Below are 26,253 nucleotides of genomic sequence, written 5' to 3' on the forward strand. Positions count from 1 at the left end.
GATGCGGGACTCGATCTCAGGACCCTGAGATCATGACCTGAGCCAAAGGCAGAGGCTTTAACCCATTGAGCCACCCAGGTGTTCCTTGGCATAGCATTTTTAGAGCCTGTCTGTATTTACACTTCTGCTATTTTGTACATCATGAATTTTTAAAATAGTGTATTAAAATATTATTTATCTTCATTACAGAGGGGTTTTTTGGTTTTGTTTTGTTTTGGGGGGCTTCCTCTTAAATTCTGTGCCCCAGGTGAGTGCCTCACTCTCATCCTGGCCTTCGGTGGCAGAACTGGGATTCAAACCAAGGCAGTCTGGTTCTAGGTCTGTATTCTTAACCATTACACTACTCATGTCCTATAACTCAATTTTTTTTTTTTTTTTAAGAGAAGGTGGGGTGGATGAGCAGAGGGAGAGGGAGAGAGAGAATCTTAGGCAGACTTCACATCTGGTGTGGAGGCTGATGTGGAGCTCGAGCCCATGATCCTGAGATCATGACCTGAGCTGAAGTCAAGAGTCGAATGCTTAACCGACTGAACCACCCAGGTGCCTCTAGAATAGTTGATATTTATATTTACATCTATATATCATTGCTTTCTCCAGTTAAACTAAAAAAATGCCTTGAGGGCATAGACTATTTATTATGTTGCCTTCTTGTATCCAGTATGGTGTTGGTTTGGCACATAGTGTTTTTGATAATGGTTGGCTAAAGGGAATTAAAGGAGACTTTCCTAGTGTGCTGAAGTTCACCGTCATCACAGCTACTCGGACCACAATTTATAGTTTTGCTTTAATCTCCCTCTTATATGTCGCATTTTAATTTTATGAAAATAATGAACCAAATAACCCATTTCCCCTAAAGATGATGAACGAACACCTATAAATAAAAACATTATGAAAATAAAATGCTTTTCTGCAGCCCAGTGTTCTCTTTCTGGTGAAACTCTCCACATTTTTTGGAAACCTACCGCTTCGGGGAAGAAATCCTAGAAGTTTTAGTTCTGTAAGTGAACAGAGGAGTGCAATAAAAAGAAGGTAGAATGTTCATTGACATAATTATCAGCTCTTTGGTGACAGTCTGGGAGTTTCCGAAGTACAACAGTTCTGTGACTTAAGTTTCCTTACACGCTGGGAGCTCTGCTCATCACTTCCTACACCCTGCTCTGAAATCGCCCTCACCTGTGGGTGCGCTCATCTCAGCTCAGTAATGTCACGCCTGGTTTATTGTATTTTCTCCAGCACTGCTTTTGGGGATGACAGGGGAGGGTGGTTCTCTCTTGGCCCTGCACTATTAGAAATGTGGCTTCTTTAGGAGATGGGGTCAATGATGAATGCAGTGACTGCTCTGGGGTGCATTATATAAAACCCCTTGAGAGCTCTTCTCAGGGTGGGAGTCTTGAAGACAAAATAAAGGAAATGAGTAGCACTAGAAAACATCTGTAGAAGGTGACTTCTGGAGGGCTCCTCCTGTGGAGCAATGTCATTGTCAAAGGTTCGTAGGGTGCATGGGTGGCTCCATTGGTTAAGCGTCTGACTCTTAATTTCAGCTCAGGTCATGATCTTGTGGTTGTGAGACAGAGCCCGGGCTACGGGCTTTTCACTGGGCTTGGAGCCTGCTTAAGAGTCTCTCACAAGGGCTCCCTCTGCCCCTCCCGGCCCTTAAAAAAAAAAAAAAAAAAGAAAGAAAGAAAGAAAAGGAGGCTTTCTGAGTCAAATATTCCTACTCCCTTCCTGCCCATCCAGACCTGGGTTGGGTTGAAAAATACACAAATCACTTTGATTTGTTTGTCTGCATGTTAAAAATCTGAGCAGGTTTTAGCTCCGCTTGAGTTTTATTTTTGAGTATTCTATACTTACTAGTTTATTTACTCTTTTTACAAAAGAGAATAGAGCCAGGCAAACTGTCACTTGCTTGAAATTTGGGGATCATATGGATGCCTCCTTATGCTCCTGGGTTCTGCAGGGAATAAAATACCGCACTCAATCTAACTCCAAAATCATATTATGATAGGACGCAGTATGAAGAACGCAGCTATTAAAATTCGTGTAAGGTCTGTCTCACTCTGCAGAAATGGGGTGTAAGGGACACTGGTTAGAACAGTTAGTCTGCTCGAAAGAGAGTTTTGCTGAACATCACCCCATCAGATTTGTACCCTGAAAACCCCACTCCAACCCTGGGGCAAACACAACCTCATGTATTTGGTGGCAGGGGAGAAGAAACACTGCGGGAGAACGTATTATTTTCTTGGTGCCATTGTTACCTGCTCTGGGGACACATCTATACTCATCCCCTAGATCACTGTAGATTGTTACGGGGTGGCAAAAAGCTTGAAGCTTAACAAAGACTCAACTCCAGAAGAGAGAATAGTCCATTAGGTCCACCCAAATGAGAGGAAGCTGGTGAGAGACAGTCTCTAAATATAGGAAGAAGAGTAACAAAAAAGTGATACAAAGGAAGGAAAAAACTTGCAAAGGGTGGACAGGGGCAGGACCCGGGGCCCAATCCTGATACTGCCTGTCACCTGAGTTGTCAGGGAGGGCAGGAAGCGTTGGAAAATCAGGCAACCAGAAGCCCATTTGTGGTAGGTCACACGCAGACAAGGACAAGGCAGAAGTCCTAAGCATCTACTCCAGGATCGAGGCTCGTCCTAGGTACAGTGGCGGAGCGCTTGACGTTTAAATACATAGGGCTTAAAGTTGACAGCTAATCTTAGACTGAGAAGTCAAAAGAGGAAGAAGTGACAAATGGGGAGGTCTGGAAGGGTGTGATTCAAGGAGCACAAATTGAGAGCAGGCCCGGGGGCCAGGGGCTAGCCTCAGGGCTAGAGGCGCAGACTGGATTAGACATCACGCTGCCCTCCTAGAGCTGTGATCTCCCAGGATCATAGGTCTCGTCCTCCAGCGCACAGCAGGTTTCCAAGATGGAGTGGTGTGAGAAAAACTGCAGGTGCACTTTCAGAACCAGGTACTCATACGTATGGAAATTAGAACTAGAACGGTCTGCAGTGATAGGACTCCCCTTCTCCCACTTTAGTGGGATTGCCCACACTTCCTCACATTGTTAATGAAACCTCTCCCATGTGGTGTTTCTCCAATACCTGCCTTTTCTCCTCTTGAGTTCTGCTCTACCACCTATTTGCCTCCCCGGACAGCTAATTATAAGCCTCTATTTTAATGCCTACTTACTATGAAAGCTTGTGTCAAAAGCAGCACCTACCTATATAGACATTTCAAAGGTTGTAATTCCAGAGCAGGGATGAAGCAACGCTCTTGGATATGTTCCCCATCCAAGTGGTGGTTCAGGGAAGTTGAAATAGGTCTGATTAGGTCAGTGCTGATCAAGTGAATGCCTAAGAAGTATTTGAGAATAGCCACCATGATAATGATGCGGAGACCTCCTACAAGCCTATTTCGGATACTTTCTATTTATATGAAGAGGGAGAGGAACTTTGCATTCATCAAGGGTAAAGCTTGGGCTGCAGCAGCCTTGTGGGTAAGTTCACACCTTTGCAGAGCCGTAAGGGTTTTCACCAGCCCTTCTCTATCTTTACAAATCATGTTCCTGCTCTAACCATGGCTTAGAATATTTGAACGTTAGGGTTACAGTTTGGGTTTTTAATCACAGCCTTTCTTGCTAATGGTACAATCTCCTTAAGGTCTTCAGTCTCTGAGACAGTTCTGATCTGCTGGGATGCTATCCTCACTTCCTCTTCTCCATTGCAGGGGTCGAAGGTGGAAGGGGTGGGGGAAGTAGGCACAGGAACAGAGTAAGTGTTTATGTACCTATAGCTTGGATTTTGAAGGGGAAACTCAGACCCGCCCAAGTGTCTTTTATCATCCGTTCCAGTTCTCGAGCTCTGCAGAGATGCCCCTCTCCTTAACAGAAAACAAACTCTCTGCTCAGAGCTTGCATGGACTCTCGTGTTTATAAATGGGAACGTTCGCGGGACTCGAAGTCTTCAAACTCTCACTGCAGATCCTGAGCTTCTGTGCGATTATGTAAAACCTTGTGTTGCCAAAAACCCTCCTTCTGTCTTCCTTCTATCTTGAAGCAGGGTTGAGCAGTTTATGAAAATGACAGCAGGGAAATGTTTTACCTGCTCGACTTGTTCTTCCGATCTCATTCGGGTTTCAGTCAAATGTTTCTACACTGCACTGGGCGTGGGCGGCGGTGACTCACCAGGAGAGAGGACATGGTGGCATGTCCAAGGCGCTGCGGGATGACGGAGGAACTTCGCATTCGGGCTTCCTGCCATTTTGTTCCTTCCCTTGTTCTCTGTCGGATGTTTGCTTGGCTCCTTGTTCCCAAGGAGAACCAGTCAGTTGAGTATTCAAATATTAAATTAATTCCTCTTTCTGCACAAGTGGCCAGGCCAGTTTTTACTGGAAACGGAGACCAATGCGTGAGGGAAAATGGGGGTGGTGTGGAAGGGGAGAGACGGAGTTTAAAGGCAGAGGAACCTACAGAAAGTTGCTTTTTTGTCTAATTACAAATTTTAGGACACTTTCCAAGATCTGTGATCTTTGTGCACGAAGAGACCAAGAAAATGTTTCAGGGAGAGTAAGCTGACAGGAATCAGCTTGTGTCAAGAACCTTCCTTTTTCCTGTTGGCACCATCTGTTGGGCCCTTTAGAGCTGGGAGAGGGACCTGTCCCCTGGCCGTCTGACTCCCATGAGTCACATTTCGCACACAACGCCTCCGCTTTCCCCCTCTTTCAGACTAAGGACTTGTCCAGCTCTCTAGTGGCTACATGCCTGGTGTGCCTGTGGGGAGTAGCTGGCTGGACGGAAGCAGGTGAAGTTGGAAGCTGCACCCCAGTGCACCCTGGTTCCTCCCCAGGCAGTGGATTTCCTCCTCCTTCTCCAAAGCTTGCTCTCCCCGGGTCCTGTTGTCCTCCTGCAGGACCCTTCTGGAGCCAGGAAGCTTGGTGATGTTTCTTGATTACATTTCTCTCATTTTAAAGCGTAATGTTGCTAGTTTATCAAGAGTAATAATACCCCAAGGTGTTCAAATGAGGTATTTGGGGCATTTGGTTCCAAATGCAGCTGTATATCATGGGAAGAAGGGAGAGAGGAGAGAAATTGGCTTAGAAACACACATTCTAGGATCGGATGGATTTAGTGGAGCATTCTACCTAAAACTTAAATAATAATTAACATGAATTCTTCGCAAATTCTTCCCAAAAGTTGAAGAGGAGAGAACATTCCTAAATCATTCTATAGACCAACATTACCCTAATACCAATGCCATAAAAAGACACCACAAGGAAAGACAACTACAGAGCAAGATCTGTTAAGAATATAGATTCAAAATCCTCAACAAAATATTAGCAAATCAAATTCAACCACATATTAAAAGGGTTATATACAATTACCAAATGGGACTTATTCCCAGAATGCAAAAGTGGATCAGCATATGAAAAATCAATACATCACACTAATAGAATGAAAGGGGGGGAAAAAACCACATGATCATCTCAACTGATGCCGAAAAAGTGTTTGATAAGATTCAACACTCAGTAAACTCAGGATTATAGGAAACTTCCTCAACATAATAAAGGCCATATATAAAAAACCCACAGCTAACATCAGATTCAGTAGTAAAAGACTGAAAGCTTTTTTCTTAAGATCAGGAGTAAGACAAAAATGTTCACTTCTATTCAGCATAACACTGGAAGGTCTAGCCAGCACAATGAGCCAATAGAAAGAAATAGAAGGCATTCCAATTGGAAAGGAAGAAGTAAAATGATCTCTGGTCACAGATGATGTGATTTTTATATGCAGAAAATCCTAAAGATTGCACACACACAGACACAAAAACAGCTCAAGCTAATCAACAAATTCAGCAGTTGCAGGATACAAAATGGCACACCAAAATCAATTACATTTCAGTACGATAGCAATGAAAACTCTGAAGTGGGGGGCGCCTGGCTGGTTCAGTTGGTAGAGCACAAGACTCTTGATCTCAAGTTTGTGAATTTGAGCCCCACTTTGGGTGTAGAGATTTTAAGAAATAAAATCTTAAAAAAAGAAAGAAAAGAAAACTCTGAAGTGGAAATTAAGAAAATAATTCCATATGCCATGGAAGGATACAATATTTGGGAATAGATTTCTAATCCAGGAGGCTAAAGACTCATACACTGAAAATTACAAATCATTGCTAAAATAAATTAAAGGAGACACAAATAAATGAAAAGAGATCCTGTGCTCTTCTTGTATTGGAGGACCTAATGTTAAGATGAATACTACACAAATTGCTCTACATAGTCAATGCAATCTCTATCAAAGACCTACTTTTTTTTTTCCAAAATAGAAAAACCCATTTTAAAATTCATATGGAATCTTGAAGGACCCTCAATAGTCAAAACAATCTTGTTAAAAAAGAACAAAGTTGGAGGTCTTATACTTCCTGATTCCAAAGCTTACTATGAAGCTCCAGTAAACAAAGTAGCACAGTATTGGCATAAAGACAGACAATGTAGGGGCGCCTGGGTAGCTCAGTGGGTTAAGCCTCTCCCTTCAGCTCAGGTCATGGTCTCAGGGTCCTGGAATGGAGCCCCCACATCGGGCTGTCTGTTCAGCAGGGGGCCTGCTTCCTCCTCTCTCTCTACCTGCCTCTCTGCCTACTTGTGATCTCTCTCTCTCTGTGTTAAATAAAGTTTTAGGGGAAAAAAGGCAGAAAATATAGACTGGTGGAATAGAATAGAGATTCTAGAAGCAAATCCTTGCATATAGGGTCAGATGATTTTTGATAAGAGTACCAAAACCATTCAGTGGGGGAAAGGACAATCTTTTTGACAATGATACTAGAGAAATTGGACATCCACATGCAAAAGAATGAAATTGGACACTTACCTTATACTGTCTATAAAAATTAACTAAAAATGGACCAAAGAATTAAGAGCTAAACTATAAAACAGAAGAAAACATAGAAAGTATTCACAACATTGGATTTGATAATGATTTCTTACACATGACATCAAAAGTACAGGGAAGAAAAGAAAAAGTAAAACAAGTGGGATTCCACAAAATTAAAACCTTTAGTGTATACACAGACATTATCGAGAGAGTGAGAAGATGGTCCACTGAGTGGGAGAAAATATTTGCAAATCATATGTCTGTTAAGGGATAAGTACTCAGAATATATTAAGAACTCCTATATCTGAAAAACTAAAAACCAAAATAGCCTAATTAAAAAGTGGACAAAAGGGGTGCTTGTAGTGGCTCAGTCATTAAGCATCTGCCTTCAGCTCAGGTCATGATCTCAGGGTCCTGGGATTGAGTCCCGCATCAGGTTCCCTGCTCAGCGGGAGGCCTACTTCTCCCTCTCCCACTCCCCCTGCTTATGTTCCCTCTCTCACTGTGTATCTCTCTGTCCAAATAAATAAATAAAATCTTCCAAAAATATAAAATAAAAAGTGGACAAAGGACTTGAAGAGACATTTGTCCAAAGGAGATATACATATAGACAATAAGCACATGGAAAGATGCTCAACATTGTTGGTTGCCAAGGAAATGCAACGCAAAACCACGATGAGATACCGCTTCACACCCATACCGCTTCACGCCCCTTAGGTTGGCTATTCCAAAAACCAAAAACCAACCATCCTTACCCTGTACCCTGTACCAAACAGAAAATGACAAGTGTTCATGAAGATGTGGAGAAATTGGAACTCTTGTGAACTGCTGCTGGGAACGTAAAATGGTACAGCTGTTGTGGTAAACAGTTTGGTGTTTCCTCAAAGATTAAATATAGAATTACCATATGATCTAGCAATTTCACTCCAAAGAACTGAAAGCAGGTACTGAAACTGGTATTTGTACACCAGTGTTCACAGCAGCCTATTCACAATAACCAAAGGTAGAAAAAACCCATCTGTCTACCAACAGATGAATGGGTAAACAAAATGTGGCATATTCATACAATGCAATATTATCTAGCCATAAAAGGAATAAAATCCAATGTATGTTGTGACATGTAAGAACCTTGAACACATTATGCTAAGTGAAGGAAGCCAAACACAAAATGGCAAATATTGGCGATTCTATTTTTATGAGGTACTTAGAAAGTAGCATGTGGTCACCAGGAGCTGGGGGAGGGAGTGGGGAGTTATTGTTTAATGGGTACAGAGCTTCTGTTTGGAATGATGAAAGAGTTCCAAAAGTGGATAGTGATGATGATGATGGTGACTCCATGCTGTGAATGCACTTATGACCACTAAATTTTACACTTCAAAGTGGTTAAAAATCCTAAATTTTATAGTATGTATATTTGACCACAGTAGGAAAAAAAATTTTTAATACACATACCAGGGCCTTATTATTAAAGAGGCTGAGAGGGCTGATATAGTAAATATGAGTTGGGAACCTGGAATCTGATTTTATTTTATAATAAAATTTATTTATAATAAGAGAGTTAGAGAGTTAGAGAAAGAGAGAGGGGAAGGGAGACAAAGAGAGAATCTGAAGCAAATGTCCCACTGAGTGCATAACCTGACATGGGGTTCAATCCCACAACCGGAAGATCATGACCTGAGCCAAAACCCAGAGTCGGTCACCCAACCACCTGAGCCACCCTGGCATCCCCAGATTTTTTTGTAATGCCTTCCTGTCTTTCACAGACATAGCCAGGCTTAGAAATTTGTGATTTATTATCTGCCTGTTCTTTCCAAGGCAACTGGTGCCAGTCTGTGAGGAAATGTTCGCAAGTCTATGTGTAATATGTGTGTATTATTCATAAATCTAAGTGTATTAAATTTAAAATGCTGTTTTAGAATCAGGGATTGTCATAACCACATTGGTGTCTACTCATTTATGAATGTATAAATTGATTGTGACTGTAGGTTGTTTTTTAAATGCCTATATTCAGCAAAATACAAATGAACAATCCAGGGGTGTTTGACTGGCTCAGTCAGTAAAGCATAAGACTCTTGAGCTTGGGGTCCTGAGTTCAAGCCTCAGGTGGACCTGGTGCTTACTTAACCCTCCCCCCCCAAAAAAAATCCTGTTAGTCTTCTCAAAATTTTTTGAAATTTTAATGGCTCATTAAATTCCAAAGTCTGGGAAACTTTGCAACCATTTGAAAATATTGTAACAGAGACTGTCACTTCTATTAACTTCTTTGTACAACAAGAAATTGAAAAGATTTATGCATTTTCCTATTGTTCATAGGATCCTTGAACAGAAATGGCAGAGTTGAAATGGACAGTATCAAGATGCTATTCCTCCTGCGGCCTGTGGCACTATTCTTCCTCAGATGAGGGAGGAGGTAGGTAGATGTGGGGCCAGGAGAGTGGAGAATGGTATAAGTCTTCTAGAGAACATACTGTCAGAAGAAGGGGTTGTCCTGTCCTGGGTGGTCCTTTGAAGGCCCTCCTCACCTCGCTGAGTTTGGGGACTGAGGTAGGACCGGGGCTGAGGAACACCCATTTCTAGAGGATGCCTTTGCATTCCAGAGGAGGGCAGCTGGCAGCAGGGAGTGCCCAGTCTGTGGGAGCCCCGCCTGCCCTGCCCGTTAGGCGGATTAGTCAGTTATTGAAAAAGTGCTTTGGAAGCACAAAGGTCTGGAGTGACTCCATGTGCTGTTGCTCAGGCCTGTGTGGGAGCTGGCATTTCTGAGACGCTGAGGCTCTTCTAGGAGGCTAGGGGACAAGAAACAGTTCTTTCCTGTTGTGGTGCAGTCCTTTTTGAGTCTGTCTCAGGATGCAGAGACAGTTCCAGAAAATTCTTTTGCAGTGCATTCTGTCTCAGGAGAGAAGTTCATTTTGGTGGTAGGTTTCGTAAGATATTTAGATAAATGAACCACATCAGATTTTAGTTTCGTTTTCATGCTTAAGTCTTTTTATTTATATTCAAGTCATTTATACATAAATGAAATCATTTAACATGTTCTATTCTGTGACTTACTTTTTTTACCTTAACAATAGTACCTGGAGATCTTTCTATGTTAGTGTGTTTAGGCTTCCTTGTTTTCTTTAATGACTACATTCCTTCCAGGCTGTAGAGCTGCATCACAGTTTTCTTAACCTACTGTAAGACATGTAGGTGGTTTGCTGTTTTTCACCATTACAAACAGTACTACAACACACATTCCTGTACAAAAATTTGTGTGCTTATGTATAAATATTTCTGAAGGATATATTTCGAGAACTGGAATTTCTGGACCAAAGGGCATGCACATTTCAGTTTTTTGGTAAATAGTACAAACGTTCTCTCTGAAAATTCTGTTGTAATTTATGTAGCTAATGTGGCACTCATCAACACTGGATGTAATCAGCTTTTTTAATAATTGGCCGCATCATGATCAGAAAAAGCAACATCAATTAAAATCTTGTTTTTCTGGTTTACTGCTTAAGTTATACATCATTTCACATGCCTGTTGACCATTTGGGTTTTTTGTTTTTTTTTTTTTTGTTTTGTTTTGTTTTTTTAAAGATTTTATTTATTTATTTGACAGAGAGAGACCACAAGTAGGCAGAGAGGCAGGCAGAGAGAGAGAGAGGAGGAAGCAGGCTCCCCGCTGAGCAGAGAGCCCGATGCGGGACTCGATCCCAGGACCCTGAGATCATGACCTGAGCCGAAGGCAGCGGCGTAACCCACTGAGCCACCCAGGCGCCCGACCATTTGGGTTTTTTAACTTTTTTCTGGAAGCATAAAATTACAGAGGTACACAAGTCCTAAGTGTACTGCTGAAGGAATTAACACAAGGTGAGCTCTCCTTGTATCCACCCCTCAGGTCAAGAAATGGAATGTTATCAGATCTTTTCCCACCACCCCAAAAGTAATCACTATCGTGATGTTTAACCCCTACCAATTAGTTGTGCCTGTTTTTGGATTTCATACAAATGGAATCGTAAAGCATGCGCTCTTCTTAGGCCTGGCTTCTTTCCGTGGATGCCTCCAAATGGTTTATGTGCTCTGAGCCCACCACTGGTGGAGACAGAGGCCCAGCTGCCACTCTGCAGGGTCAGCTTCTGGTTAGAGACAGGACTACCTACCCCAGCCGTGCTGCCCTCTTGACAAGATCGACTTTCTTGGCTGGCTGGATGATTGGTATGGGCGTCCCATCATGGGAGAACGGTGTTTGACCTCAGTCTGTCCTCCCCCTTTTGTCTGAAATGAGCACCAGCCTGTCATGCCCATGGACTGGCCAAATTCACTGCTCAGCATGAGATTGTCTGGTTGTGGGCTGCCTCTCCTATGGCCCAGCGGCAGGCAGTTGTGTTCTGCTTGTCCCTCCTTTTTCTTTCTTCCTTACACGTTTTTGGGAAGGCCAGTTACCTGTGACTTGGTTAACATGTGGTAGGCCTGAAGCTTGAGCTAGGAGAAAGAGGAGCGACATCCCCGTTTGCTCGACAGGGAGCTTGGTTTTAGGCTGGTGAGCTGAATGTGCAGCTGTCAACTGTCTGAGCTGGTTTGCTTGGAAATTGCTCTGCTGGCCAAGCTCCAGAAAAGTAATCAAAAGTGGCCTCAAATCACAAGTTTTTTTGCTTGCATTCTGAGTTTCACAATTTAAGGAGTTGGCTGGTGCCTGTCCTAAAAGTACGGCATTTTCTACTGTTTGTAACACGTGTGTCTGTGTGTGCATGCGTGCGCGTGCGTGGTGTACACAGGCTTGTCAGCACAGGCAGGTTTTATAGCTAAACCGTTTATACCTACAGGCAGGGAATGATTAAAGAACACGGTGTATGGCAGATTTTCTTTGATTTCAAGCATCATGTATCTGGATTTGTAGGTTGGTGTCTTTGAAGGAATGCCCTGGAGAATCTGATCCACAAGGTACAGAAATATCTGCAGATAATTACTGAGGAGTATTCAGCGTGTCTTTTTTGGAGGAACAGGTGCATTTGGCCACACACTGGGGGAAGTGAAGACCTGAGCTTTGAGGAAGTCAAGTTTGAGGGCACCAGAGGCTGTTATTTATATCAGAATGATGTGTATTGAAAGCTGAAGACCTTCATTCCACCACTGTCACGGAACTAGTTTAGAGAAGAGGAAGGGTGTGCATTTTGCCTTGTTAAAAATCTATTGCACTAAGAGCTTCTGGTGTGGTCCAGAGTGCTGGTCATTTGTACCCAGGCTCTGTTGTGGACCAAGGTACTTACACATGCTCTTCCTTCAGCCTACTTGTGGATAAAATGATTCATTTCTGAGTGGTTGATAGATGTGTGACTTGATTCCTGCCCCCTTCCCGAAGAGGTGAGCAGCCTGGTTTGTGTGTTTGGGGGGAGTGGAGGGACCTTGCATCTCTGAGCTCAGAATGAAGACATTGGAGTCTAACAGCCAACAAAAACAATACATAAGGAACTCTTGTGTTTTCCATTATAATACGTATTATATACATATAATACGTATTATAATACATAACTAGCTTCTGTTTTTATATCTTCTGAGTTCTAAAGAATTCCCCCCTCCCCCACCCAACACATCACAAAGCTCTTTGTCCCCAAACACACTCATTGCCCATAACCAAACATGTCAGAATTATTACGGAGAAACTTGACAGTGGACCAAACATGCGATTTATGCTTGACAAGAATTGAGAAAGAATACATCTCAGATTTTCTGAGAAAGTCTTTACTTTTTGGTTCAGAAATAGGACTAAGAAAACATAGAAAGGGAGGCACCGTTGCAACCCTATTAGGGTCATTAACAGTTAATTTTTCCTAAGGAGCCAACAGAGGATATTTCTTCACAGAAAGATCAGTTATCTGTAGGGCGCCTGGGTGGCTTAGTTGGTGAAGCATATGCCTTCAGCTCAGGTCATGATCCCAGCGTCCTGGATCCAGTCCCACATTGGACTCCCTGCTTGGTGGGGAGTCTGTTTCTCCCTCTGCCTACCCCCCCCCCCGCCCCACTTAGGCTCACTCTCCCTCTCACACACACAGGAAGGAAGGAAGAAAGATTGATCAATCAGGTATCTATAGGAGAAGAACTTGGTTCCAGGGTAGGTAGAAATTGAAAAGAAAAAACTTGTGGGTTTTTGCTCTAAATAAGATCCAGAGACAGAGGTCCAAAAAGCAGAGTGCCCTGAATGACTCCAATAAGGAAGTGGTAGGTAGCGGGAAACAACAGCACGTTTGCATAAGTATTGAGATTTTTCTGGGTTTGCCTAATCCCAGTCCTTTGGAATTGGCCTTTTATGAGGGTAAACATGGTTTAACAGTGAGCAAATATTAGTTCACATAATTAAGACCTGTTGAGTGGAACAGGAAACATTCAACAGGAATCTGCAGGTGCCTGTAAGCAAGGGTGACACTAGAAAGATCTTGGTATGTCAGCTCCTTCTTCCCCCAAAGGGAGTGTCCTTGGAACGAAGCCACCAGCGACAGGAGAGGAAACAGACGGCTTGTAAAAATAGGAGCAGCATGGCAAGATTCTGAACTTATTAATAATCTGCTAGCCCTGGGGAGAGTGTAAAAGGCATCTGGAGTATTTGCATTTTTGTTTATTGAAGGAAGGCACTTCACAACTCTCTCTCTCTCTCTCTCTCCCTCCTCTTCTCTCTCCAATTCATTCAGGACAGGAGATTTCAGAGTCTGTCATCTTAGGGGTTGAGTCTGTTTTCAGCTTCACTCCAGCTTTTACCACCCGCATGAAAGAAAGACTATTCTAGTAGGACTTAAGAAAGAAAAGCCAGCCTGACTTCTATGATCCTCTCTTACGTCATGGATGCGTTTTCTTCCTGGAGGGAGCCATGTGATTTCTCCCCTTCTTTCCATCCTGCATTCTTTTCATTCCGAGGCCTGGTCACATCAGGACAGAAGCCCTCATCCTCAGGCTCTGGGGGATGAATGGGAGGCATGCCCCACTCTGGCTCTGCCTGAAGTTTCTTCCAAACAGGAGTGGAGACAAACGGGTGTGCAACTCAACATAATCCGGGGCAAGATATGATCCCGGCCATGAGAGAAAAAGAAACAATGTGCTGATGGAAAATTAGAGAAGATTTATTTGTGGCGACATTTGTAATGAGCCTGAAAAACTAGCAGGATTTTGACAGATGGTAAAGAGTGTCACTAGTATTATTATGATATTCAGGTCCAATAATAGCTAAATGAATCTGTATCTGTTTAGGATATTCAGAGCTTTTGGCCTCCACACAATGTTCTGTTGGCAGGAATACCCCAGCTATGCTTTAACGGATCGCCTTTCTCTCTCTCACTCTCAATCCAAGTGGTTTGAATGAGGTGACCCCGCCCCCATCTCCCTTAGGCATGTGACCCAGCCTAGCCAATCAGAGAGCCATATTCTCTTTATCACAGTGATCTGTTCCAGGGTTGGGTATGTGACCCAAGTTGGACCAATTCCAGAGCTTTTTCTGGAACCATTGCCCAAAATGCATTGTCTTTCTGGGGGGATTGTCATACTGGTAAGTAGTAGTTTAGGAGCTGGAAGGGACCTGTTTTGTTACAACAAAGGAGAACCCAAGAGATGGAGAGATTCCTGAGCACCTGGATCCAGTCATGCTTGAAACTCTGCTGTTGGAGGTTTTAGTCAGGCCAATAAATTCACTTTGTAATAAGCCCTTTTGTGTTTTTCCCTTGCAAATGAAAACAGTCCTAAACAATATAGAAATTTTTTTTTTTTTTAGTATTTCAATTATTTGAGAGAGAAAGAGAGAGCACAAGCAGGGGGGAGGAGTAGAGGGAGAAGCAGACCTTCCAACAAGCAGGGAGCCCAGTGTTCGTCTCTATCCTAGGACCCTGAGATCATGATCTAAGCGGAAAGCAGATGCTTAACCGACTGAGCCAGCCAGGCACCCCACCAATACAGAAGTTTTAAATAATTTGCTTAAACCAACACAACCTGTGGCGGTAGGAGGCTTGCAGATTCACAGAGCAAGTTTTTGGCAAAAAGAAATCTTTCTATTGCTAACATTTTCCAGGTCAGCTTCCTGGATTTCAGTAACAAAGACATTGGAAACTGTATTCTTGAACCCCCTGGTCTGAGGCTTCTCACCAATCTAGCCAACTCCTGTGTGCTGGCTATTTTTCCATGAATCAGAAGTGAAATATGCAGTTCTGTTGTCACAAAGGAATGAAAACAGTTCATTTGCCTTTTGTATCTCTCCAAGCTTTGTTTTTTCTGGGTCACACGTTCTAAGTGAAGAGTCATAATGATAATGCCATTTGGATTTATGAACAGTTGAATAGACAATTGAGAAAGGACTCATTAATCATCAGAAGCAAATTCACTGCAGAAGAATTTCAGAGAGCAGGACAACTGCCTTGAGTCAACTGATTTTCTGCTCCTTCGGGGAAAACTGTTGGATGTTTGAGTTAAGTGCCACATCTGCAAACCTGAGAAAGAGAATGATTTTTATTGAGTGCTTACTGTGTCCTTGGTACTAAGAACAGTATCGTGCCCACATTCTGTCTTAATTTCATCCACTCTGTGAGATAGGCACCAATCCTGTTTTGTGACAAGGGGAACGTGGCCAACATTATCTTTCCAAGCCTCCTACAGAGACAACCCCAAGAGGTCACTGCTTCTTGTTCAAAGTTCGGTCTCTCTGGGCAATTACTGTAGATATTTATCATTCTGCAAACATTTTTTTCATTTTTGCCCTGCAGCTTTGGATAGCCATGTGATATGCTTCTGGCCAGTGACTTTTGAATTGAAGTCTTCTGAAGATTTCTGTAAAAGTGTTGCTTTCCTGATTTGAGCATAGCTCCTTCCTCTTTGTTCTTTTGTTCTCTGTGCTTGGAATGTGGGTATGAGGCAGGTGGTGGAGGAGCTGTATTGTGACCTCAAGGCCACCATGGGGAGGACAGCTGTATTGTAAGGGTGGTAGGGCAAGAAGATAGAAGGAAACTGGGACTTTCTGACATTGCAAAACCAATGTTTCTGTCCTCGAAGGCCTGCTTTCAGACTTGTTATGTGAAAAAAATTGAACATTATTTGGCTAACTTGGTGAGGTTGGGTTTTTGTTGTAGACAATTGCATGTACTCCCCGACACAGGGAAACTGAACTAAAGCAGGGACTTAGTTGTGTTTCCATATAAAGTGATGCCTCGAAGCTGAATAAGACCTAGAACCCACCCTTAAATAGCTCAAGCCTACTTTGGGAGGCAGATTCGTAAAGAAACAATTACAATGCAATGTCATTAATGCAATGATAGTGATTTGCTTAGGAAAAAAATAAAATGAGACAAAAGTGTAATAAAAGTTAGCCAGGCAGAGGAGAAATGTGGGCAAAGAGAGTACAGCTTGAATAAAGGCATGGAAGTGAGACCCAGCATCATAGGTGCAGAGAGCCACAGGCTGGTCTGAGTTGTTGGAGCACAGAGTATAAGGCAGGCAATGATCAGGTGTTTCATTTACCTCGTGCAGCAGAAAAGTTCAGCCCCAAAACTTAGTGGCTAAAAAGTTCAGCTGGTGGTTCTTCTGGTCATAGACTATCTGTTGGGGTTGGAACATTCAAGAAAACTTCCTAAATCCCATGTTTGGTGCCTCAACTAGGATAAATTGAATATTTGCAACTGGCTGGGCATTTCTCTCTCCCTCTCCTCTCTTTTCTCTATCCATCCTTCTCTCTTCTTTTCTTTCCTTTTGAGTAGCTGGGACTTCTTCACAGCATGACAGTCTCAGAGTAGTTGGACCTCTTACATGGTTGATGGCTTCCAATTAAGAAGAAGAGGAAGCTGCTAGTGCCTTTAAGATCTAGGCTCAGAAGTACCAGAACATCACTTCCATTGCATTTGCTTGACCAAAGCAAGTCACAAGGTCCATCCTGAGTCAGGGAGAGGAAGTAGCTTCTACTTCTTAATGGGAGGGGAAGAATGCACATACAGGGAGAGATGAATTGACAGTGATCATCTCTGGAGATGACCTACCATGAAAGTAAGAAGGGTACAGATGCAGGACAAACTTGTCTGCTTGTCGGGTAGGTTGATATGAATGCCAGACCTGGGGGATAAGCCCCGCTTCATATTTGGGATCTGAAAGGAGAATGCCTCTTGGACTGACCAGACCCATCAAAGTAAAGCAGACCAGGAAATGTGATTAGGCAGAGAAACCCCTCTTCAGTTTCCTTGTGACATAGACAGGACTCAGAGTTTCTCCTACGTCATGGGAGATTGTTGAGTTGAGAGTCCGAGAGTTGACTGGAATCTTCAATGGTGAAGGACCAGGTAAGCCCGTAGCAAAGGCTGGGTGGGTCACTCAGGTCACAGGCAGGAGAGGAGACTAGCAGAGAGCCCTTGGATTCAGAATGCTAGGGGAAGCTGAGCAGAATGACTGAGCCCTGACTAAGTTGAGAGACCAGAAGAGGAGTTCCCAGCCACCCTGTAGCAGAAACCAGTAAGAATCTAGAAGACGTGTTATGGTTTTGAACACCTTGTCTTCTATGATGTCCAATCATAAGGTCACAAAAGACAACACTGCTCTCACTCACCCGGGCACAGGTTGGAGAGCAACGAGGGGAAGAAGAGACAAACCCAAGAACCTGAGAATGTGCCTGACGGGAGTCCATATTTAAATAAGCTCTTCATAGCATTTCCTGGACCGTACTAAAACCCAAAATTTACCCAGCAAAAGAGGCTCACAAGGAAGAATAAGTTATAAGGAAATAAAGAAGCCATGTTAAGTAAAATTACAAAGAAATAATAGGAATAATGACAAATGCAGGATAGCAGTGACTTCTGTGGTTGAGGAGGGGGATGTGGGAGTCCTCAGGAAGCTTTGGCTGTTCTGGTAAGGTCTTGTGTCTAAAGTGAGGGGATGGATACATGTGTGCTGCTGTATTCCATCTTCCTTTTTGTGGGCTTAAAATAGTTCAGAATGGAACTTTGTAAAAAGCTTTGTTTCTGAATAGAATTGTGAGCCCCTAATGCCAGACTTAAGCCTTGAATGTGTTAAATGGGAATGAGGATCTAGAAAGAGACTTGAAATAAGTCAAATTTGTTTGTGAGGAAAATCACCCTGGCTGGATTTATAGGAGGGAAAGAGTAGAGAAAGGAAGGAGGCTGTCACAGTAATGCTGTGAGAGCTGACAGTAGCCTGAGCTCCCAGCTGGTGGTCAGGGTCTCTTAGGAGTTAAGTTTGTAGGACTTGGTAATTGGCAAGATGGAGTTGGGAGGGTGGGCAAAGTTATCTATTTGAGTGAGTCGGTGTATGTGGACTGCCCCCACCCCTGCATTGACCAAGATGAGAAGACCCAATTGGGGGGTGTAACTAGTTGGAAAGGCAAAGGGTTGTCAGGACAGGCTGGGTTTGAAGGGTCTATAAGACATCCTCATGGGGATGACTGGCCAGAGGGTGGGTGTGTGAGTCTGGACTGCAGTGAAGTCTGGGAAACCCCAGCACTGATGTAAATTGGAGCTGTAGAAGTATGTGAGATGCCCTGAGGGAAAGTGAGTAGAAAAGAGGACCCAGGACAGACCAGATGCAACATCCCTTTAGCCTCAGAAAGGGAAGCTCTAGCTATCCCCAGCTCTGTAGACACCTACTTGCCATCTCTTCTGATAAGCAGAAAGAAAGGCCACCCACCACTCACTACCATACCTCCCACCATCCTTGCTGTGAGATCCCCCCTCAGGCCTCCCCCTGTGGTAGCCTGTCCCTCCCTGTCCTCTGTTTTCTGTTCTCTGTCCAGGTTTGCATGCCTGCCTGCCTGCCTGCCTGGGGGCTTGCTTTCCTTTCTGTCCAGAATTATTAAAAGGTGCAGAGAGGAAGACTTCCCTCGACAACCAGAGGAGATCCTCACCTAGGGAACAGAAACCCACAGAGCCCGGTGAGACCCCAGACGTGGGAGCCTCCTCTGAAGTATGGGCCTCGGGCTCCCAGATCAGACGGCAGTTTTCTCCTGGAGGGTCTGTTCTGTGGAGAATGACAGAAAATGAGAGGGATGAGGGCTGCTGAGTATGGCTTGGAGACCCTGGGGTGCTTCGGCTTCTGTTGGCTTACGTGGTCACTGTGGCAACCACTCTCCTGTGTGTGTCAGGCCTTCCCTAGCTGTAGGGAAGCTGGAGAACATACTGCTGGGGTTCCAGGGTGAGGTGAAGATTTCAGATTTTGGCTGATCTGTGAACACCCCATCTCTGAGGAGAACAATGTGTGGATCTCTGGACTACTTGCCCCCAGAAATGATTAAAGGGAGAGTATACTATGAGAAGGTTGATCTGTGGTGTATAGGAGGGCTGTGTTATAAGCCACTGGTGGGAAATCCAACCTTTGAGAGCTCATCCCATAATAAGACCTACAGACGCATCCTCAAGGTAGATGTAAGGTTTCCCCCATCCTTACCTTTGGGGGTGCAGGACTTGATGTTCTCAGATACCAGCCTTTGGAGTGCTGCCGTTGGCCCAGATCCGGAGTACCCTGGGTCCGGGCCCCTTCTCAGAGGGTGTTGCTTCCATCCATTCAGATGGTTTCTTGAGCCCTGTCCGCACCTATTTTATTGTGGTTGTCCAGGGAGCTCTCCTGGCTCTACTGTCTTACGTATTTTGTTTCTTCTAGATGCAAGATGCTGATTAATAAAAGTTGAATCATTAAAAAAAATCATTTAAAAAAAATCACTCTTTAGGAATTCCTCTTGTACTGCCACAGTGTCTTTGATTTGAATTTCCAGACACTGGTCTCTGTGGAAACCTCACAGGCCTGAAGAGCCAACACTTGATGGGATTTTTCTCTTCTTGACCGCCTCCTCTTTGAAGAAGGGATAGAACATTTCCTTCCTGATGGGTTCGTTGGCAGTAATAGAACATGCGGAAGCTGGTCAGAGCAGTTTGGGTTGACGGCAAGCTTAGGGGAAGTGGACATAACAGGGCCTTACAGCCTGGCCAGCCCTTTCCTGTCAGCCTCCCATCTCCCTTTAGCTTTTGTTATCACAAATGCAAGATAGTGTCAGCCTTTGTCTGTCCTTGTTGACAATCTGGGCATCTTCTCTTCCACCCAGACTGTGGAAATCTCTTTGTTTTTCTTTTTTGTTGTTGTTTTTTTAAAATTTGGTTTCTGATGTGAAGTTTACATTCTGGGTTGGACAGGGAACTGCTCTAAGCTCTACAGAAAAAGTGTATCTGCCCCAAATTGGATTAAAAGAATTTGGGAAAAGCCAAAACAACAAAGCTGTCCTTCAGAAATACCAGTCTCTCAAAGCATTTCTGTAAAAAAGTAGATTTTAGTATATTCTTAGGAATGTTAGGGGATTTGGGTTTCCTAAAATCAACCCTATAGTCAAAAGTGATACAGCTACAGAATAAGATAGTTGAGAAAGGGAAGTTTTCGTACAGAAAACGTTTGTGTTAAGGAATCATTCCAAACCCTTGTGGCGCATCTACTCTGAGAGCTTAGGATTGCTTTTACCTGTACAAACTGTAACCTGCTGGTATCACATATATGCCAAGGAGAGGAGGCATGCGCAAATAAGCAATCTCCATTCTCAGGATGATCGCCTTCCCGCCATCATTGGTCTTTTACTGAACTGAGCAGGGGAGAGCCAAAGGTCCTACAGCTCGTTCCTCTGCCTCCAGACACCTCAGATAGCAGGGTCGCCACTCTCTTTCAGGGCCTCCTCTGGAAACCTGCCCACTGCTTTGGATTTTGGTTTATCTTGACTATCTGATGATTTTGGATGTGCCTTCTAGCTCTCAGGACCTTCCCTGCCACCACTCTTATTCTGGCCTTGCCCTTCTGGGATAGACTCACCCCAGACCTCCCATCTGTCCTTATTCTGGGTCAGGTGTTAGCAGCTAGCTGATTGGATCAATAACCTGGGGAAGGGGTGTGCTAGCGGGTTCAATGTGGTACTTTTCCCAGGTATTATATTTACATTTTGATAGGAGTCCCCTGGGTGGAGTATGGGGTAGGGAGCGTTAATTTATTTTTAATTTTTTAAATATTTTTTATAAACATATAATGTATTATTAGCCCCAGGGGTACAGGTCTGTGAATCACCAGGCTTACACACTCCACAGCACTCACCACAGCACATACCCTCCCCAATGTTCATAACCCAACCACCCTCTCCCTACCTCCCTCCCCCGCCACCCTCAGTTTGTTTTGTGACATTAAGAGTCTCTTACGGTTTGTCTCCCTCCCGTTCCCATCTTGTTTCATTTATTCTTTTCCTACCCTCCAAACCCCCCACATTTCCTCTCCATTTCCTCATATCAGGGAGATCATATAATAGCGAAATAAGTCAATCAGAGAAAGACAACGAAGTATGATACCCTCTGGTTCCATCCACGTCGTCGCAAATGACAAGATTTCATTTCTTTTGATGGCTGCATAATATTCCATTGTATATATATACCACATCTTCTTTATCCATTCATCTGTTGATGGACATCTAGGTTCTTTCCATAGTTTGGCTATTGTGGACATTGCTGCTATAAATATTTGGGTGCACGTGCCCCTTCGGATCACTACGTTTGTATCTTTAGGGTAAATACCCAGTAGTGCAATTGCTGGGTCATAAGATAGAGAGTGTTAATTTAAAGAGATTCACCCAGATTTTGGAAGAAAGTGGTGTGTGTGTGTGTGTGTGTGTGTGTGTGTGTGTGTGTTACAGAAGGAAGAGAGAAGAGACGAGGAGGAGGAGGAAAGGGAGGAAGATAGTGGCTGCCATTTGGCAATGGACAAAGAACACAGGCAACACCCTTTGCCCCTCTCATCCAGAAAGGTCTATTGTTGCTGTGTCGGTCTGTATCCTCCCAAGCACCTAGTGTCATAAATGTGAATGAACATCCTTATCTTTAGCAGTCAAACTGAGACACTTATGAAACTCAGAACTCATGGTTTCTATGTATTCCTCTTAGTAACATTCTCCTTATTCCAGTAATCCCACTTCTAGGAATTTCTCCTAAAGAAAAATCTAGAATAATAAGACTAGCATTAGCTATGGTGTATTGAGTTTCAATTGTGTACCAAGACTTTGATACACATTGGTTCATTTAAGTCTTGCACCAAGCCTGCAAGGCAGATAACACTATCCCTCACCTGAGGCTGGAGAGATGAAGGACTTTGTCCAGGGCTCTCTGCTAGGCAACTGCTTTGGAGCTGGGGCTCAGGGACAGGGAGGGTACCCCACTAAAAGGTGTCATCTACCTGGACACTCTCAGAGATGAGTGTATCCTCTTGTCCCAGAGTCTCCTGTCCTCCCCAAATGTTCCATAGGCCCTGGGTGGGAGGAATGGGATCCCAGGTCCTGGGGGCACGGGGAGTGTGGTGCTAGCAGGGGACAGTGCCTATTGTGCCTCCCGCCTGTCTAGTTGCTGTTCTTCTTTGAAAGCTTTCCCTCGCTTTCTCTGATCAATTCTGTTTCTCCTTTCTCTGTTCTATCAGAATAGCCCAGAAGGGATTTCTACTGCCTTCCAACTCATCACAGTGGTTCTCAAAATGTGTTCCTAAGATCCCACTTAGAATCCTCTGGGGAGCTGTGAAAAGTGCAGACTAACTAAATCAGATTCTCGGGGGAGCGGGGTTGCCCAGAACTCTGCATTTCACGGCGCTGTAGCACGCTCAAGTGACACACCGCACTGGCATTTACGCCCGTTCAGAGCAGGGACTCTGTCACACTGCCCTGGAGTTACCTGTGGCTTTAGCGCAGGGACCCACAGCAGATGGAAGTGAGGAATTGGAGGCAGAGGTGTACTGGCAAGGAAGGAAAGGAGAGTTGAAGGAGGTGGAAAAAGTGGGATTAAGGGTGGGGAATAAACGAAAAGGGTGTAATGTGAGAGCTTCTGCGGGAGAGTCAAAGAGATGGGAAATCACAGGACTCATTTGCTTGGGGTCCTTTGAGGATTACCAACAGATACTCAGTCAATATCTTATCCCCTCCTTTTAAAAATTTTTATTATTTTTTATTATGCCCAAAGATGCATGCTTGAGTCCTAGGAATTTTTTTGAAACCTGAACTTTCAATACCAGCATGAGTAATTGTGTATAAAGTGGGTCACAAGGAAGTGATAACGAATGCACAGACTATTTTAACTGCTGAATCAGAAATCTCTGTGCTATATTATGAAATATGCAGGAAGGAAAATAAGCAGATGATAGGAGTGGAAGGAATCCTAAAATAATATTTTCACAAACAAATTCTGCCCCAACATACGCCTGGAAGGTGGGGGTAGGGGAGCTCTGATGATGCATGCTCCTGAGAGTTAAAGAATTGGAATAAAATTGCAGAACTGGAAATCTTTCCAAATGACGTAGGATCTCCTGATCACATGACCGCTCAAGCCCACAGCTCGAAAGGCTTCAGCAATGTCGTGGGGGCATCTCAGTCGGCTTCGTAGCTTAGACAGGCAGGACTTAGAGGAGGCAAAGACAAACAAAACAAAACCCACAAAAATTTAAAGTCTGTTCTATTTGCTCTTCCTAAAACAAACAAACCCCACCTTTTTTGACTAAATCTGTTTCGCTGATTTTTTTTATTTGGTAAAATATATACAACATAAAAATCACCATGATAACTATGTTTAAATGTACAATTCAGTGGCATTATGTTCACAGTGTTGCGCAATCATCACCACTATCTATTTCCAGAACTTTTCATCATCCCAAACAGAAACTATACCCTAATCAACAGTAACTTCCCATTCCTCCATCCCCATGGGGTTTCCCCCCATGGAAACCGTCATTCTACTTTCTGTCTCTGAATTTGCCTGCTCTAGGTAGGACCCTGTATAAATGTAATAATATTTATTTCTTTAGACAAAAGTAATGCAATATTTATGGTATTGCATTTAGCAGAATGATTTCAAGGTTCATTCATACATGTTGCAGCATGCATTGGAATTTCCTTCCTCTTTATGACTGAATGATATTCTATTGTAGGCACAACATTCGGCTTATCCCTTCATATACTGATGGACAGTTTCTTTGAAGTTGAGCTGTGGTCTTTTCTCAAAACACTTATTGTAGTCGCATGATTTGTGACTATGTGTAGTCGCATGATCCAATGTGATGAAATACTTGTTTAATCGTTATTTTCTTTGGGCCAACATATTTGACAAGGAGAACATTCATGAAGACTTGGTCAAAAAATACTTGAGGGCCTACTATGAGACAGCTGCGGTACCGGGTGCTGGATATACACTGGTGACAAGGCAGACCTTGTGACAGAAGCTTGAAGAAAAAGTCCTATTGTTTTTATTGCCTTCTTGACTAACAACTTAAGGGATAACTCGTAAAAGCTTAGGGATAAGTTTGGCCAAGGACGAAATTGTACTTGTTAGATTGATTTTACACACGGCTTTCCCAAAAGGATTTGAGTTAGCTTATAAGACATAATATATAATGTTAATTCGCAGAGAGGTAGAATCAAGACCAAGAAGAAAGGAAAGTAGTAACGTGCTAGAGCCCTAAGGTGTACATGTTGGACACAATTGCCATTAAGTAATTACTATGTCACTACGTTTCACACAAGCTCCAGGGATGTGCTTGCATGGGGAAAGAAAATTAACATTGACCCGGACGAGTAGAGCTCATTTATCTCATTTTAACAAAAAGTCTGAAATTACAACTCAGGGCTAGCTCAGTAACTCACTATCAGGGACCCAGTTTCTTTGTCTTTCTGCTCTGCCTTATTTATTCATTCATTCATTCATTCATTCATTCATTTTAGATTTTATTTATTTAGAGAGAGCAAACGTGAGCAGGGGGAGGGGGCAGAAGGAGAGGGAGAGGCAGACTCCCCAGTGAGTAGGAAGGGCAATGCAAGGCTTGATCTTAGGACACCTAGATAATGACCTGAGCTGAAGGTAGATGCTTAACCGACTGAGCCACCCAGGTGCCCCATCTGCTCTGACATCTTAAGATGTACACCTTCATCTTCATGCTTCATGACCATATGATCCCAAATTGGTGGCTGCATCTCAAGGCAGCAAAAAAGGAGAAGGGCTATGGAGCCAAGAGCTTTTTCCTATCTTCATCTGGAAATCCAGATAGACCCCCAGGAATGCTTGCACACATAGTAGGTTGCCTTACGGAAGAGGAGCCCTGTGCTTAGGGACCCCAAATCTTATATAATAGCAGTAGGCAGTCCTGTCCTTTACTCTGGAGTGAAACATTATTTTTGTCTTCCCAGGTTCCAAACAAGCCTTCCCTTTATCCCGGCGAGACAGTATGTCTGTTTTCCAAGGTTGTAAGCCTTTCAGACATGTTTGAGAAGATATCTAAAAAGAAAAGACTGTCAGGGCCCCAGCTTGAAAGATAAACAGAAATCTGAGACCATGGAGAATCTTCTCCCAACAATAGCCTCCTCGGGAGCTTCTGCCTATATGTTCCTGGCTGGAACTGTGTCGTATGGCCACCTCTACCTTCAAGGGAGGCTCTGAAATTGAGTCTTTGGGGTTGGGCACATTACTGCTCTAAATAAAATTGTGGTTCTGTCAGTAAGAAAAGGCAGGCGAGGGATGGAGCTTCACAAGAACAAAGCAAAAACTGTGTCCAGGTGTTTTCCTCTGCATGGCCAATGTCTTTCCCCCGTTGCTTAACAGACCTTTTGACACTATGTTTATTGATCCTGCCAGAAATAATTTATACAACTGAGACATAAGAAACCCCCTTGGTCAACTACCATTTTACAAATCTCAAATAAGTTATCAGTCGTTTATGCAGAATTTTAATGTCACAATTGTGTAATATCTAAGTGTACAAGCCCATAATTCCTTAGAATTCTTCCCATTAAAAAAAAATCCTTATTAGTTATTTTGACAAGCCATTTTGTGGAGGGGGTGAATAAAAATTCGTTCAACTTAAGAAAATGTTTGTGTCATGAAATTTCCCCGCATCTTTGAGTATCTATTGCTTAAAGAACACATCTTACTTTGTGAACAGATAGGTGTTTGGTAAGAGGTTTATAAATATACTTTTTCTGGTTTCATTTATTTTAAGAGGCTTTTTTCACCTCATGACAGTCATTTGGGGCTGACAATGTTGCCATGGTAACCATGCTCCGAAATGCTGGTTGCCAGTGAATATTGATCCTTAGCACCTCAGCACCTTTTGCGACAGTGCTCACTCCCTATGTGAAGGAGGCTTCACTCCGAGCACATGTAGGTCAAGGAATCTACACTCGGTGGTTAGGTACTACCCCAGAAATCTACTGGATTTTTCTCCCAGGAACCTAAGGATCCCAGTAAGAATCCAGGCCTGCCCCACATCACTGGGGCTTGTATTTTCACTCTAACAGATGGAGGGTGAAACTTCTTTGTTTCCTCTTCGGTTGTGTTGTTCCTGAGTTTAGCTCAGTCAGTGCAGCACAGGAGGCATTTGAGGGAAAATTTTGGATGTGAATGGACATGCCTTCCCCA

At 43.4% G+C, this 26,253-nt stretch overlaps 1 long non-coding RNA gene across 1 annotated transcript; it reads left to right on the forward strand.

Annotated features, from left to right (window-relative positions):
- Positions 1–3,404: 3,404 nt before the first annotated feature.
- Positions 3,405–25,719, forward strand: LOC131998818 (uncharacterized). Its single transcript, XR_009398876.1, has 3 exons — positions 3,405–3,487; positions 9,167–9,263; positions 25,026–25,719. It is a non-coding gene; the product is annotated as an uncharacterized LOC131998818 (long non-coding RNA).
- Positions 25,720–26,253: the final 534 nt, after the last annotated feature.

The sequence above is a fragment of the Mustela nigripes genome, chromosome 13 (genome assembly GCF_022355385.1).
Source record: "Mustela nigripes isolate SB6536 chromosome 13, MUSNIG.SB6536, whole genome shotgun sequence".
Taxonomy (NCBI): domain Eukaryota; kingdom Metazoa; phylum Chordata; class Mammalia; order Carnivora; family Mustelidae; genus Mustela; species Mustela nigripes.